This window comes from Pagrus pagrus (genome assembly GCF_965226575.1).
Source record: "Pagrus pagrus genome assembly, chromosome: 12".
NCBI classification, from domain to species: domain Eukaryota; kingdom Metazoa; phylum Chordata; class Actinopteri; order Spariformes; family Sparidae; genus Pagrus; species Pagrus pagrus.
The window spans coordinates 27,579,515-27,594,796 of NC_140196.1; the positions used below are offsets into that span (position 1 = coordinate 27,579,515).

General features: G+C 39.6%; 1 protein-coding gene across 2 annotated transcripts in view; it reads left to right on the forward strand.

The window, feature by feature from the left end:
• The first annotated feature begins 1,778 nt into the window (after positions 1-1,778).
• Positions 1,779-15,282, forward strand: part of fam110b (family with sequence similarity 110 member B) — a 55,313-nt gene continuing 41,809 nt past the window's right edge. For both annotated transcript variants that reach the window (XM_084369675.1, XM_084369676.1), the window contains exon 1: positions 1,779-1,885. The gene's annotated coding sequence lies outside the window, so the exon portion shown is untranslated. The remainder of the gene's footprint in view (positions 1,886-15,282) is intronic.

Sequence of the window (15,282 nt, forward strand, 5' to 3'; positions counted from 1 at the left end):
TCAGGGACAAATGTTACGAGGTAATGTTTGAGATTTATTCACATTTAACATGATTCACAAGTATAGTCTCCTATAATAGTCTTTCTTCCTTACTCTCTGACTCTCTTGTGGAAGTTATAGTGACAGGCAACCACATGAAAGACACTGTTACTGTGAGTAAACTTTCGTTGGAAACATTAGGGATTAATAACAAGTACACAACTCATATACTCAAGTATATGACAAAGGTCCAGTCTTATATAGACATTTGAATGCAGAAACATCTTTAAGATGAAATTTAGGTACAGCTGCAATGAATTATTTTATTCTGAAAACCATCTCCCCAACCATCCACAAGCATCATGATTGTGTGTCATTGGAATTTCCCTATTCAAAGTTTCTAGTATGTCCGCATTACAAACTGATGGTGTGGAGAATGATAGATGTGGCCCTTATCCAGGCAGGGATGACAAATGCTAATGAACTGCATCATAGGAAATGTAGGATCCAGCTTTCCCCCCCCGAGTTTGACCTAAATTGTGCCCTTTTTGCAACAATTTATTTCAAGCTGTCCACAAAGTCCACCAATTTTGTAGAAGTGCAATATATACCTGGAGTACCCTTTAACTAAATGAATTTAAAGCATTAAGACCACAGCCCAAACTATTGGTGACTGTTGTTTTCACAAAATAGTAACAGAATGAGATATTTGATGCATCAACATCCTTCAAAACCAGGAAAAGACAACACATATGCATATCACAACCTAACAATATTAAACATCTATAAGATGATAGTGTCATATTACATGATCAATGTGTGTGTGTGTGTGTATGTATATATGTATATATATATATATATATATATATATATATATATATATATATAGGGAGAGAGAGAGAGAGAGAGAGAGAGAGAGAGAGAACATAGCAAAAAGTTATGCACTTGGTTCAAAGTGTTAAAAGTAGGAAAGGTTATAAAGGTTTTCCAGCATGTATTAGCTGTCTTCTCAGCTAGTAATCAGAAAGGAACGATTTGCCTCCTTTGCTGAAACTGTCCATGTGGTGTGACGAGCTGTCACGGACATGATACGCACTGGCCCTTTAATGACCGACCACTCCATTCTCATTCATAGGGGAGAACTGACTGGCTAACGATTATTTGTACTAAAATGTTATGAAAGCTTAAAGAGCCAAGGGGAAAAATTAAAGAAAATCACATTAAAGGTTAGATATCAGGGTCTCAATGCTAACGATCGATGTAAAAAGCTGTGGGGGAGCAGCCAGGACCGGCCATCTCTCCCGTTAGGCTGCATCTATCTGGCTCATTGCAGAGACTGAGCTGCTCGCAGCTGCGTCAAGCTCACCAGCATCAGTGGAATTATAACCGGAAAATAGTTGATTTTAACCTTCAAAACAAAAGCATGGACATGACTTAATGTAAGCCCGAAACACAACTTGCCACTGTGCTATTTGTATTCTATATATTTTGGAACTTGTCTGAAGGTTAATATCGAAAAATGTACAACCTAAAGTATAATTACAGCGTATTTTGACTTGAACAACAGACAACTATGGACACTTGTTAAGTCTATTTCAATGTGTTCACTAGATTTGGTTGAAATGAACTTTTCCAATAGTTTTTTTTTGCATAGGGTTAGCCACATCTTCACATATACCCCATATAAAACTCGGCAAAGTTGTTGTAAGCAAGACTATATTTTATTTTTTGACCAAATCCAGCCGTTATGGTGAAAGTTGCCACCGGAAGTGGCTGTTTTATCGCCGTCGAGTGTGACAGTGTAGCTGCTGGCTGGGAACAGGATGCTGTCAGGCCGAACAGACGCACCGACCTAACGGAGAGAAACCGCAGCAGCATCCTTTGTTTTCTGGACCTGGATATCCAGGTAAGGACGGCTTGGCAGAATAGTTGTAATGCTAACTGACTGCCTGCCAGACCAATAATAACTGAGGAGTTATTGAAGCCGTTGACGATACGCATTACCTGTTTTTTCCCCTCATTTCAAGTCATGTCGAAAATATGGCTATTGTTCGGCATACTGTCATACAGACAGCAGCTAAGGCAGATTCATTGAACGCAGCATTTGTCCGTTGAGCTAAAGTGGACATGTGAGCGGTGCCTGTGTGGTGCTGCGTTAGATAACCAGCTGCTTGAGGTTTGGTGTGGCGTTACAGAGCTAGCTCCCAGCTCAGGGACAGACATGCCGTGCTGTAATACATCCATGTCTGTGCTGCTGCTGCTGCTGTATATGTGGGGGTTTGGCATTGCATTGCACCACCACCACTACCACCAGCGCGCGCACGCATGCACGCACGCAGGTGTAGTTAGTGTCTGTGCAGCTCATGACATATGTCCAGGACACTGTTTTATCCGCTGTGTCGCAGCAATAGATGTAGCATGTGGCTTCTGTTGTGTAAGGAGTGGATTTTGACATTTCAGGGGTGGTGGACGTTATCTTTATGTTTGGTTTGGCATTGGTTTGGCACAGCTTGATATAGTTTGATGTTTCAATATTGGTCTCAATATGATATCTATATGTCAACAGCCTACCGAAATGATATCTTGTATTGATGCTTTACTTTGCCAACTGTATGAGTACAGGTACATTTATTCAACAGTTTGGTACACACCTCAGTTTTGGGGTCACGGTTTGGTAAGATAATCACAATATTTTTCATTTATTCTGAAAAATATAATGTTAATAAGGAGTCTAACCTTATATCCTTAAACGTTCATAATAGAAATTGTCCAAATACAGTTAAAGCTTTTAAGAGTTTATGCTCATGGTCAGGACTCACTCCATTGTCAACATATTTCCCAGTTCAGTAACCTGTCTGTAGCCCCGGAGGATAAGTCCTGGATGGCTGCAGCTTGTAATCATTTATACAGGGCAATGGATAAACTCTGGATGTCTAGCTTGGATCAGTCACCATAGTTGGAATAAAGGCATATACGAAGGAACATAGTTGTGGCCAAAAATAGACACGCTCAGATGATGCCATCACGGATGGTGTAGCATGTCTGATTTTTTTCCAGAGATATGCCAACTTCTGTTGAAAAGTGTTGACACTCTGTCCGGTGTCACTGTAAGTTCCTGACCATAACGCTCCCAAATAGGGATGTCGAGGGTAACACATTAATCACACATAGCTAGAGCAGTCCAAGGCAAAAAGTGTAGAGCACTTAAAGTAGTTTAGTGTGGGAACATTTCCTCCAGAACAAGGAAGTCTTATGTAATTTAAAATGTGTGATGCTAGTCTTCAGTTTAGTAGTAGTACTATAGTACTATGCTGTACCACATAAAGAACAAGCACCCTGTAGCCATGTCTGAGGATGGGTCACAACCAAAAAGCATGTCGCTGCTAGCCCGGGGGAGAAAGTGTAATGTGCGCGTCCGAGGAGAAATGCTGCAGATTAGTGTGTTAGAGGTAGACGGATTCAAATAGTCCAGTACCTCAGGTCTGAGTACTAATGCCATCGAGGGCTACTGTGACTAAACACATGGAGAGGCACTTCAAGAAGAAAAATGATGAGCTAGAAGTCAAGATAGCCAGGGCAGACAGGCTAGCGTTAGCTCTGACAAGCGACCACTGGACAGCTCTCAGAAACAAAAGTTAACCTCACAACTACCTGTAACTTCATCAGTGTTGAGTGGAAGATGTAGTCCAGTGTGCCTGTTTATACAGCGCTGACACAGCGACAAAGCCAAGTATTGAAATATGTGCAGTTATGCGAGACTAGTGTGCTCCTCACTCAGAGCCTCAGTGGAGCAGCAGATTAACACAAAATCACTTCTTGTATTTCACTTCATTCTGCATTTTTTCTTTGTTACTGGTAAATGGGTTAGGCTGTCGAAAACAAAATGAGACAAAATGGTCATCCCTTCTTCCAAATAATAGATCTATATGGAATTGCAGCAACTTCTAGCTTCAACTCTCATGTATTTGTCATACTGAAGACATTCACTATAGCCACATTCACACTGCCCTTTCAGTGCGGGAATCATCAGCGTCTGTGTGAAAGTAACTGATGCAGAGAGGGGGGACAGTTTTGCTGCAGCTCTGATCCGCCTCTGGAGGTAGTATCAGAGCTGCAGCAGAGGCGAGCCGGTGTCTGTGTGAATGGAAAAGCCAGAGGCACGGATCAGGGGTGTGTCAGTCTGATGGTGTTCACAGTCTGACAGCTAAACAGATCCATCGCTCATCAAATAAAAGAGAAATGTCCCACACTTCAACCCACAAAGCAACGTTACAGGACCGAACAACAGTAACGTAGTAACTGGTAGTGTCTTTGGCAACTTATATGAGGAAAAAAATACTGCATCCATACGTGGAAAAGCCTCTGTCATCCTGTCTGTCATCTTGTCTGTCATCCTGTCTGTCCTCCTGTCTGTCATCCTGTCTGTCATTCTGTCTGTCATCCTGTCTGTCCTGCTGACTCTTTGTCACATTTCTGCCCGAAAAACAGTGTCTGTCCCCGGCAGCAGAGCCAGGCGGCTCCCACAGTTGAATGGTGGTGATTATGTGACGCGATTCAGAGCAAAAAACTTTAACTCACCACATCTTTCTCTCTTTCCACTATTGTGTTGTTGTAGTAACTATCTCTGGCAACTTGTATTGAAAAAATGTGTGACCAAGACTTCAGTGAACTTCCCTCCAGAAAACAGCATCCCTCCCTACGAGTGACAGTCAGACAGGGTCCTCTGTTTATTGATGGTGATTATGTAATTATGTAATCTAGAGGAAAAAACTATTTTTATTTCTCTTTCCACGATGCATTGTGGGTCAGGATCTCAATCACAACACATAACTGCATCCATATGATTATAAACAGCCAGAGGATACAAGTTGAAAAAAAACACACGGATGTCAACGTCATGACGTGTACCGTCATGCCGCTTTTGGTTTTTGACTGTGCTGTATGAATTGACACACTGTCACGGCTTTACGCCGGCGCTGCTTGATTCAGTGTAAACAAACAAAGGCGGAGAAAAGGCGAGCCTTCACTAGGCCGATAATGTGGAGTTTCTGTGTGAAAAGGGCTTATATGAGCTGTACCTCCAGGGGCTGACCCAACTAGCATGGTGCAGCTAACGGACAATGACTCATACGGAAAAAGCTATTTGGTTTGTTAAATGGATATCCTAATTCCCTGTCCAGGTGATTAATTAATTAATTAGAGCAGGTTGATAGGACATATCAAGCACATTCTTTCGATCAAACTAAATAAGCAAGTGATATCATGAACATCACTTTTTCATGTTGCACTAGCTTTGGTGTACATGGCTGGATTAGAGACCAATCACACCAAGACATGTTATTAGAAATTAATCGCCAGCAAAAGCATTTTTTGCCTATGGTACAGCCCACCTAGCCTATGTTCCTCTCTCAAGATGCGCATCATGTTTTTATCGCAGTTTTTAGAAGCTAACCCCATAGTGAGTGAGGACTCATATTAATCATATACAGTAAGCCCCTTGTACTATATATTAGAGGCCTTGCCCACCTTATCATGTAGTTTATCGTGCTGTAATGGTGCATGCTCCCAAACAAATGTTCAATGAAATCAGCACAAACCAGCTGACACACTGTAAGCCTGGAGCTTTTGGAGCCGCTGGCGTTTTGGGGCTTAGGGCAGTTGCCTGCTTGCCCAGTTGGTAATCCTGCCATGATGCCTGGTCAAAAAAATTGAAGTAGATATTGGAGCAGCTTTCTTTATATTGCCTTTGTTTCCTTGAATTCTTCGATTAAACTGGTTGATATAATGACTATGTTTGAGAGGGTCGGGACAGAGACTGCTGCTATATATTAATGCTGCTATAAACTGATTTTTATATGTATTTTATATTATAGTAGTAGTGGTAGGATAGAGTACATGCTGAGTAGGTTATAGTATACAGTCTGATGTAGTATGTGCATTCCTTTTGTCAATGCTTTTTGAATCGTAGACCACTACTTTCTGGTGTTTACATGACAAAGTCTGATGAGAATCTGTATCAAAATGTTTCTCAATCAAAACAAATTTAGTGAGAGCTATAAGTAAGTGTGACTTCTGCCTTCAAAACAAATAATTTTTGTGGCCCTGAAAAGCAGTTTATCATCATAAAAACAGTTTTACTATGAAAATAAAATTTCATATGTAATGAGTCATACTGGTCACATGCCCCTTTAAATAATTTTAGTCCAGTGTCCCTGCAACAGCTGGCAGTGGGAATTTACTGATTTGCTCAGAGATTAAATCTTTTATCAGTCTGGTGTTGAATTCACATTCTCACCATCACAAGAGATGCCAACAAGACAACAAATCAGGGTATTATTGTTGCATTGATCATTTACCAGTTACATCTGTAATTTTGTAATTTTTGTTTTTAACAAGGGTGAAGATGGCTGTATTAAACATATTGCGATAAATAATAGCGTCACCAAAACTCAGAGTATCTGGAGGTGAAAGATTCTGGCACCTAAACAGTTTCCATTACAAACAAACAGAGGCAACATAGTTTGAGTGAACGCACCATAAAGTCACACTTGTGCCCTTGTTTATCAGCAGTTGTACACATTACCATACATTTGAGTGTCACCATAAATATACAATTATGTAGTTAAATCACAGTAAATGTGCTCCCACTGTAAATACTGGAAAAACCCTTATCCAGCTTTCTAATTGTTCTGCCATGACAACAGTTTTCACTAAGGAATGACTGACGCCTGCTTGTGGAAGTTTAAATTTCAAGTTGTGTCTGACATCAGAACTAAGTAGTATGACGCAACACATTTTTATGAAGTTATAGTGTTTATCTCACACTACTGTTGAAACTAAGGATAACTGAAGTTTACACACTGCAACAGGCATCGAATAAGGTTAGAAAAGAACATTAAATTAACAGCACACAAAAGCATGACATGATAAAAAGATCTTATTTAAGGAAGAATCGTATTGTTCACTTTGTAGGATATGGACAATTTTTTTGTTTAATTACATTATCAGTAGAGTGTGAAGGAACAACAGTGTTGACGTGAAATCAAAGAGGTCCATAATAATACCACTTTGTACCTCAAAGATAACACAGTTTCAGCTGGGAGTTTGCTACTTAGTCTAATAAGTAAACACAAATATTAAGAAAGGAAATATTATTACAACTATTTTCCTTCCTAAACAGCAAAATACAACTGTACACCCTCTGAATTTAGGTCTCTCTCCTACTGAACTATCATGAGCTAAATTTAAATGAAGTCTTATTATAAACAACTATTAGAATTCATACGAGGAGGAAATCAACAATCCTGCAGAGTGGTGCACAGAGAACAATCTACTGCTCAACGTCAGCAAAACCAAGGAGCTGATTGTTGATTTTAGGAAAATGAGACAAAGACACACACCTCTGTCTACATCAGTGGAGCAGGTGAACATTTATAGGTTTCTTGGGATTGCCATCATTGAGAAACTGTCATCGCACATCACTAACCTGGCTAAAAAAGCACAGAAAAGGCTCTACTTCCTACGGAAACTTAGGAAGGCTAAATTCTGAAACAACATTCTGGTGAACTTTTGATCCCTGATACTAAAAGACAACACCCACCCAGCCACAGCCTGTTCACCCTGCTACCATCTGACAACAGATACAGATGTACCTGCTGCCATAAATAAATAAGAATACTTGCCTTTCATATATAGTTCAGAAAACCTGGTAAAGTTCTTCATGGTCAGCCCTTTTCCTCATATTGCCTCTTTTGTCCTCAGTCTTTGGCAGTCTGTAAATAAACTTGAATTAAGTGCATTTTTTGTGCAGTTTATGCAGTCATTTGCACAAACCCACCATTATATAAATGTTTCCATGTTGTAAGATAGGAGTGACATTACACTGCATGCTGTCTGATTTGTTGAGTTTTTTGGTTTATTGAAGCCCTTTGACCTAGTTAAAGAGGAAAAATCATGGAATTTTACATCAGGGCCACAGTGAGAACCTTGCTGACAGTGCACTGCTTCTGTCTGCAGTCTTGATGAGTAATGCTGGATAATTTGGTCTATGCAAACACAAACAGTCAGGCTTTTTCCTGGCTCTCTGGAGCTTTAGCATCAGGCCCAGGGCTGCAGTGTGTGGGAACAGTTGAAAGGGATTTGATCACATTTTTGCAATATTGGGGCATAGACTGGGAGATAAAGCACAACATGTCCTCATGTGGTCTTTGTTTGGGTTGCCACATAAATAGATTTTCACCCACCCAAATGATGCCTTTCTAAAGCTCTGTGTGGAAACAGGTGCAATTACAGACTACCAACATGGTTTATGTGCAGTTGTCCACCGCAAACAAATCTTCATATTTACAAATATTTTTCTGTTTCCAACATAAGCTTGCTCAGGAATTTTCTAGAATCATGTCTAACAACCAAGTCATTTGGTTATAATGTGACGAAGACACATTATTCTGTACTGTTAGAAATGTCAAATTTTAAAAACAATTTCAGAAAACAAATCAAACCGCAAATGGGATTGATGGTTTAATCACACCTGGGACTGCAACCATTATTATTGAATGTGTTGATTACTTGTAATATTGAGTGTTCAGTCTGTGAAGTGCCAGAAAATAGTGAAAAGTTTCCCAGAGTCTGATGTAGGGATGCAAATTATAACCAATTTCTTATACGTACTCATACGTTTTACGGTTTAGCTATCAAAATGTTCAGCTTTTTAAGCACTTTCAGCATTTCTGCCTTCTCAGCTTTTTCAAATATTTGGAAAAATGGAAAAATCGTCAAATCCTCTTCAAATCCACCCCACTTTCAAACCCTTCTCCTCCTTCATAGTTTGACCTACAGACATCATTCCAACTTTGAAGAACTTACAAGACTTTGAACTATTTAGCTTTTTAAAATCCTTTGCAGTTTTGAAATTATGACAGTTTAAGTTATGGTTTTCAAAGTCTTGAAATGTTATAATGGGTGTGTATTGCGGAATGTTCAGAGCTGCAGAGTGGGTCACATGACCCCTAGAATGGAGAGCAGCTGGAAAAACTTTGGTTCAGCTTCAGCATACGTTCAGCTAGTAGTTGTACTACTACTACTTCAACTACTACTACTTCTATTACTACTACTACTGCTACTTGTACTATTACCACTACTTCTACCACTACTACTAGTACTTCTACATCTACTACTACTTTACCACTACTTCTATAACTACTATTTCTTGTACTTCTACGTCTACTACTGCTACTTGTACTACTACTACTTCAACTACTACTTCAACTAATACTTCTTCTACTACTTTGTCTACTACTACTTCCTCTACTACTACTTCTTCTAATACTACTATTTCTCCTACAACTTCTTCTCTTACAACTACTACTTCTACTTCTACTACTACTACATTTTACTTTTATGCATTTCTGAAATACACATTTTATAGTTAATTATTATTATTATTATTGTTGTTGTTATTATTATTATAATTATTATTGCATGTAGAGTAGTAGTAGTAGTAGATCTGTAGTTCCATCTGTCACACAATCACTGAAAACATGTTGTGGTATGGTTTATGTCAGCTGGTAGTTGTAAGAAAATGGGCACACTCTCTGTGTCACACATACAAACACACTCTGTAGAAAATGCTGATATCATTTATGTTTTTAGGGCTCCTTGAATTGATTTAAGGGGACATGGTCAGATGATGGGTCACATTAGGGTGAACGGGTGGGGACAAATGCAGGAATGTAGTGTGTGCCGTTGTGTATTGGGAGGAGGGGGGAAGCTTCCAGATGGCTGCTCCAATCAGATTAGAAATGTTAAACCTTTCTGCTTTGCCACCCTGGAAAACAAAGGCGAGTGTTCTCATCATTCTGTTCTACACAGCACTGAGGTGGAACACCAAATGGTTACAGTTATTCTGCTACCTTGAGATTAATTAAATGCTGCAAATAGTCATTGTTTAAGTGTAATAAAATATACCCCCCTCTCAGTGGTCCAAGCCACTTGGCCTACATTACATCAGGTCATCTGCAGCTCTGCTCATGTGATGATTTTTGCATTAAAATTAAATTTTTATGACTTAAAATGTTGCGATGTAATATGAAAACAGAAGAAATAACACTGTATCACACTATTAAAAATGTTAAATTGATGAATTCAGTTTATTAAAAACACACTGTCAATCTAATACACTCAGATTTTGCTGTAATAACCTTACTTGGTCCGGTGAGACCAGAACCGATGGTGGCTAAAGGCAGCAGTTTTTATCATTCAGCTGACTCTATAGTTGTTTAACATTATAGCCAATAAAACATCTGTACTATTCCATGCCATCGCTGTTAACTTAAAATTGAATTTAGTCTTCACTCATATTTTTATAGACAACATTATATTTATTTCAGTGTATTCATATCTTGATCGTGTAATGTAGCGCATGGTCTGTATGAGAGTGGTGCTGAATGCATACGCCTAAACCAATGACCAAAACACGTTCATTTATTATCAAGAATTCCTCACACAGTAGGCCGCTGTGCCATCCAACATCTTTTTTATACTATAAAAAATACATTATATATGTATTTTTAATAATTTGTAGCAAAAAAAAGAAAAAAAAGAAAATACAAATAATCCCATAATCTTGAATATTTAATCTTGCAAGAGACATTTTTTTTTGCTTCAACGTATCATTATGAAGTAAATGTTGATTGCACTATGTTATAGGGATAGAATAATGATACCATCATTGTTTAGATTGGTTCTCTGTAAAAATCGGTTTTACTGGGCAATTTTGTTCCCTACTGGGCATGAAATCTCCCGGGAAAATGAAGGGTGACTGGTGATCCAGTCAGACTGGCAGTCTAGCACCATTTCTATCTGCTTTCATGTCTCCATTATAGAAATGAGACTCCAAAATGAGTTTATTCATTCATTTAGAATGAGTAAACTCATTTTGTCCTGTGTTGTTAGTAGTTGCTACTCTGAGGGAAAGTGGAGAGTAATCTGCTTGTCTTTGGGACTGCGTGCCAGCAAAAAAAGACAGTTACAAACGCAAGAAAGGGAAAAAGCTTTCGGTTTCCACTTTAACAAAAAGGACAAGGGGGTCTTTTAATAATTAAAATCTAGAACTAGCACACTAATAAGTGAATTGTGCGTCGCAATCATTTTCACAGCTGTAGGGAGAAAACAGACAATATGGTGGAGATGAGGGAAAGCTGTTAAGCTTCTCACTGTTGTGTATAGAATATTCAATTCTATTCTTTTCTAATCTGAATTCTTAGTTCTCTCCATGTTATTCTGGTGTGAGCACTTTTAACAGAAGGTGTGCATTATGTTATGGAAACATGAGAATCCTTTGTTATTCACGACAGTTTGGCATAACTCAAAAAAGCACAACTACTCAGCCACTAAGCATTGCCTTCAACTTCAAAATCATATCAAATACAAACTTTTGAACTAGTAAGTGTGATAGTATAATATATTAAGTGCAGCTACTTTGTCACTGATCCCCTTTCCTCTAAACTCTAGAGGGCCAGCCAGGTGAGAAATAACACTGAAATACATTTAAAAATACAGTCAGAGCAGTTCCTCTCAGTAAAAGAATCACACAGTTGTTCCATATTTGATGTTGTGAAAAATATTGCTTATGACAGCAAATATTGCGATATTCAATATCTCATATCAGCCCAAGCCCAATTGATACTGACCTTTTTAAGCAGATCATGTCTTATCCAAATATCACTGATCCACAATAAATATAGTTGGTCTGTTCCACTGTTGTCATCTACAGCAGTAAGCTGACGTACACAAAGCTATCGCTAATACTTCACCACTTCCTGTATATGCTTCAGAAGAAATGGATTTTAATATGAAGGCAGGAGTAGGCCTCCTCTACTGAGGAACAGCGAGTTGTGACAGCAGCCTAGAGAAAACGCCATGCCTTCTTTGTGCGGCCTTTTTGAGTTGAAAATCTCTCAACTTTTCAGAAAGGTGCTCACAACGGCCTCACTGCCGCTGTTTTCAGGCAACCATTCATATATTAGATCGGTTGGGACTTGCCATCTGTTACCCTGGTAATCCAGAAAATCGAGGAGAAGCTTGGCTGTGTCTGTCTATCGTGAGTTTTATAAGACAGAAACTCTCATTACAGAGACAAAGGCCATTTGTGGCAGCAGATTGTCTGTACACTCAATTTTGTTGGTGAGTGATATGCTTTTATCACCCTATGTGTTCGAAACTTCTGTGGTCAGCCCTCTGCTACAGTACCATAGTGTTAGCAGCTGTCAATTAAAACCAGCCTGCTCTTAAGCACGCTGCGAGTGCTTTTCTGCCTGAAAAACAAAAAACGCTATGTGGACACGGGCCCTTAGAAGCCTGTAAATAACTGATTATTTATTGATTGACTCCAATCACTGCTGCTGTCTTTTTGTCTGTTCGCATATAGTTAAGTAATCTGCAGTCACATGGTCAGGAATTTGATTCTCTTTGTAAATGTATTTTTATGAATTTACTTTGTAATATGACAGTATACTTAAACAATATCAAATATGCAGATTTGCTGAGCCTGTGTTCTTCTTCAAAGACACAGTACAGAAAAGAGGGGTCTGGGTTTGATACAGGCTCATAGTGTTTTTGTTGTTGTTGCTTTAAGTTAGCCTCTGTGTTTTGATCCAACTAAACATGACTAGGAAAATCCTGATCTGGTGGGGACGGATTGTGCTGGATCATCCCCAAGCTGTAACTTATAGACTAGGATCACTGAAATGTATGTCTTCATCAGAGCACGTTAGTGCTATTCATGTGGTGAGTTAATAACATTACATAAGGGCCATTTTTTTTTTTTTTTTTTTATCAGTAAGATCTTCTTTACAGTACTGAGGCTGCAGAGAACATCAGCTTTTTAGACTTCAGGCTCTTCACAGTATCTGCCAGAGTTTATTTAAGCTGCTTCACTTAGTCATGGATGTTTCCAGGAGATTGGACTTCAGGAGAATTGGACTGTTGTATAACAACTTCCTCTAATCAACACTGAAGTGGTGCTAGCACGCAGGTTAAAATGTTCACGTTAGCCTACACTGTGTGCCTGTTTGATGAGACCATACCAAATCCATGCAAAATACTTTCACACCTTGCAAATGTATCAAATGGTGGTAGACTGTGTAAGAGTGTTGTGTCCCCCAGTAATATCCATCATACATGTGTGAGTGTACGTGCTGCAGGCAGATTAGTTTGCAGTGGCTGCTGCAACTATATGTTCAGTTTACCCTGGTCCTCCCCCTTTCACTCTGTCTGCCTCATTCATGTTATCCAGCGCTGATGAGAGCCAGTTTAATTAATTTCATGATTACTGCACACTTAACTAGCACTACACTTTTTTTTCTAAAGAGTGAGAACCATTTTCAAATCGGCAACAGATGGAAAGAAACATGCTGAAATCCTCCTAAAACTGATGGATGCTCTATTCATTTATTTGGGACAGTGCACATTAGTCAATATGAGCTTGTGCCAGAGTTACCCAGGATTTATATTGTGTCTGAGATTCCCTGCCATATTGCAAAAATGGCTATACCTGCTATGATGTCATGCAAGCCTGATCCAGGTTTTCTGTGAAATGACAAAGCTTGTTTGTGCCACTGAAGGTGCCTTATTTGGATTATCTACTTCCTCTACAAACTAGCCTAGTTTGTTCTTCCCTCTTTCAGTTGACATCAGTCACAAAATATTGACTGTTTAAGGGCTGTGGAATCGGTACAGTCAATAGAAGGCCCTTCTGTGTGATGAGTGAGTGTGTGTGGTAGTGAGTGGGGTGTGTATGTGGGGGGGTTGACTGGATTGAGGCCACCAATGCCTCAGAGTTCAGCCAGCTCACCGTCTATCTGTGGCACTCAAAACCTGGCCTGGATTAACCTCTGTGTCGCCTCTGATCTGGTTAGCAGCGGTACTTATGTCGCAGTGCAGCTAGCTAGTACTGATCCCAGTGCAGACATCAGGACTAAACAATGTTGTTGTCTGTTGTTTACTCAAGTGTCACTCTCCCACTAATGCCACTTAAACTTCATATGCAGTAAGCTAGTAGCACCGTGCCCTTGCTCACTGGTAAAGCTGATGGAGAAGGTGGCAGCATCTAGTAACTCAAGGCTCAACAGTTTCCATGTGATCCGAACATTTCCAAGTAACATTGTAAAGTCCACAAGTCAAACTTAATTGAAAACGGATGTAAGCATTTCCAAAATTATTTTTCGGCACGCACCGCAAAAAAACAAAATTGTTTTATTAAAGTTCATAATTATTTTATAGATGTTTCTTTGACAAGAAATAACCTAACAGAAGGTCACAGTCTATGTAGGCCCACTGTGGTTCAGGAGTTGTTTTCATGAATAAATTGCTACCTGTGTATAACAATGCAAATATTAGCTTTACCTCCAGCTCTGGCAGTTCCAATGTTGTCATGAAAATGGTGGAGTAATAAATTTAGAGATGAGCAAGGTGTGCTGCAAAGATGTTACATTAAATGTGGACACAGTATTGGAGGTGGAGCCCCATTCATTCCTATGAAAGCTGCTCAGTGGCGTTTTGAAGCCAAAGAAAAAATATCTTGAGTTTTACTGAGGTCTTTGTGCCCTGAAGCCACTACCCCCCACCTGCTCACTGCTTGTCTCTAGTCACTTTCATCTCTGCTGTAAGCTATTAGCTCAGTTAGCTGGTGGTTAACTACTAACGGAGCTAGCTAGCTCTCCTCCTGCACATTTCAGTATGGATTATTTTGTGGCCTCTCAGGGTGACTCAGACGGCGGAACAGTTCTCGTAACGTTAGGTGTCGCGCTGAGTAGCCAGTGAACTAGTGCTGACACAGCGCAGGGAGAGAGAGATAACTGTGGTAACAGCATGAGAATACGCACTCCATTTCCATCATTGGTAAACAATAGCCTGCTTGTCCCAAACCCATATTCTGTCTAGCTGCCGACATCATCAGTTCTTCTTCTTCTTGCTTTGTCCTGGGTTGGACAGCATTGGTCCAGCGCAGTTATGCTATAATCGTCCTTGTGTGAAAAAGTAGTGGCTGCTTGGGCTGAATCTTCTATTTGCACAAATGCTCCTAATAACATTTAACAGTTTGCAGACATCTATTTCGAGTGAAATGCTTGCACTGTCGAGATGTCACAGAATGCTTGGCTTTCTCAGTCTCTTCAAGCGCCCCCATAAATGTTGAATGGGGTTGAGGTCAGGTGACTGTGGAGGAAAGTCCATAGTAGTTCTTACAAAGCATAATGCTCTGTAACCTCCGTTACCTCAAACTGAGCAGACCCTCTTTTAAGAAAC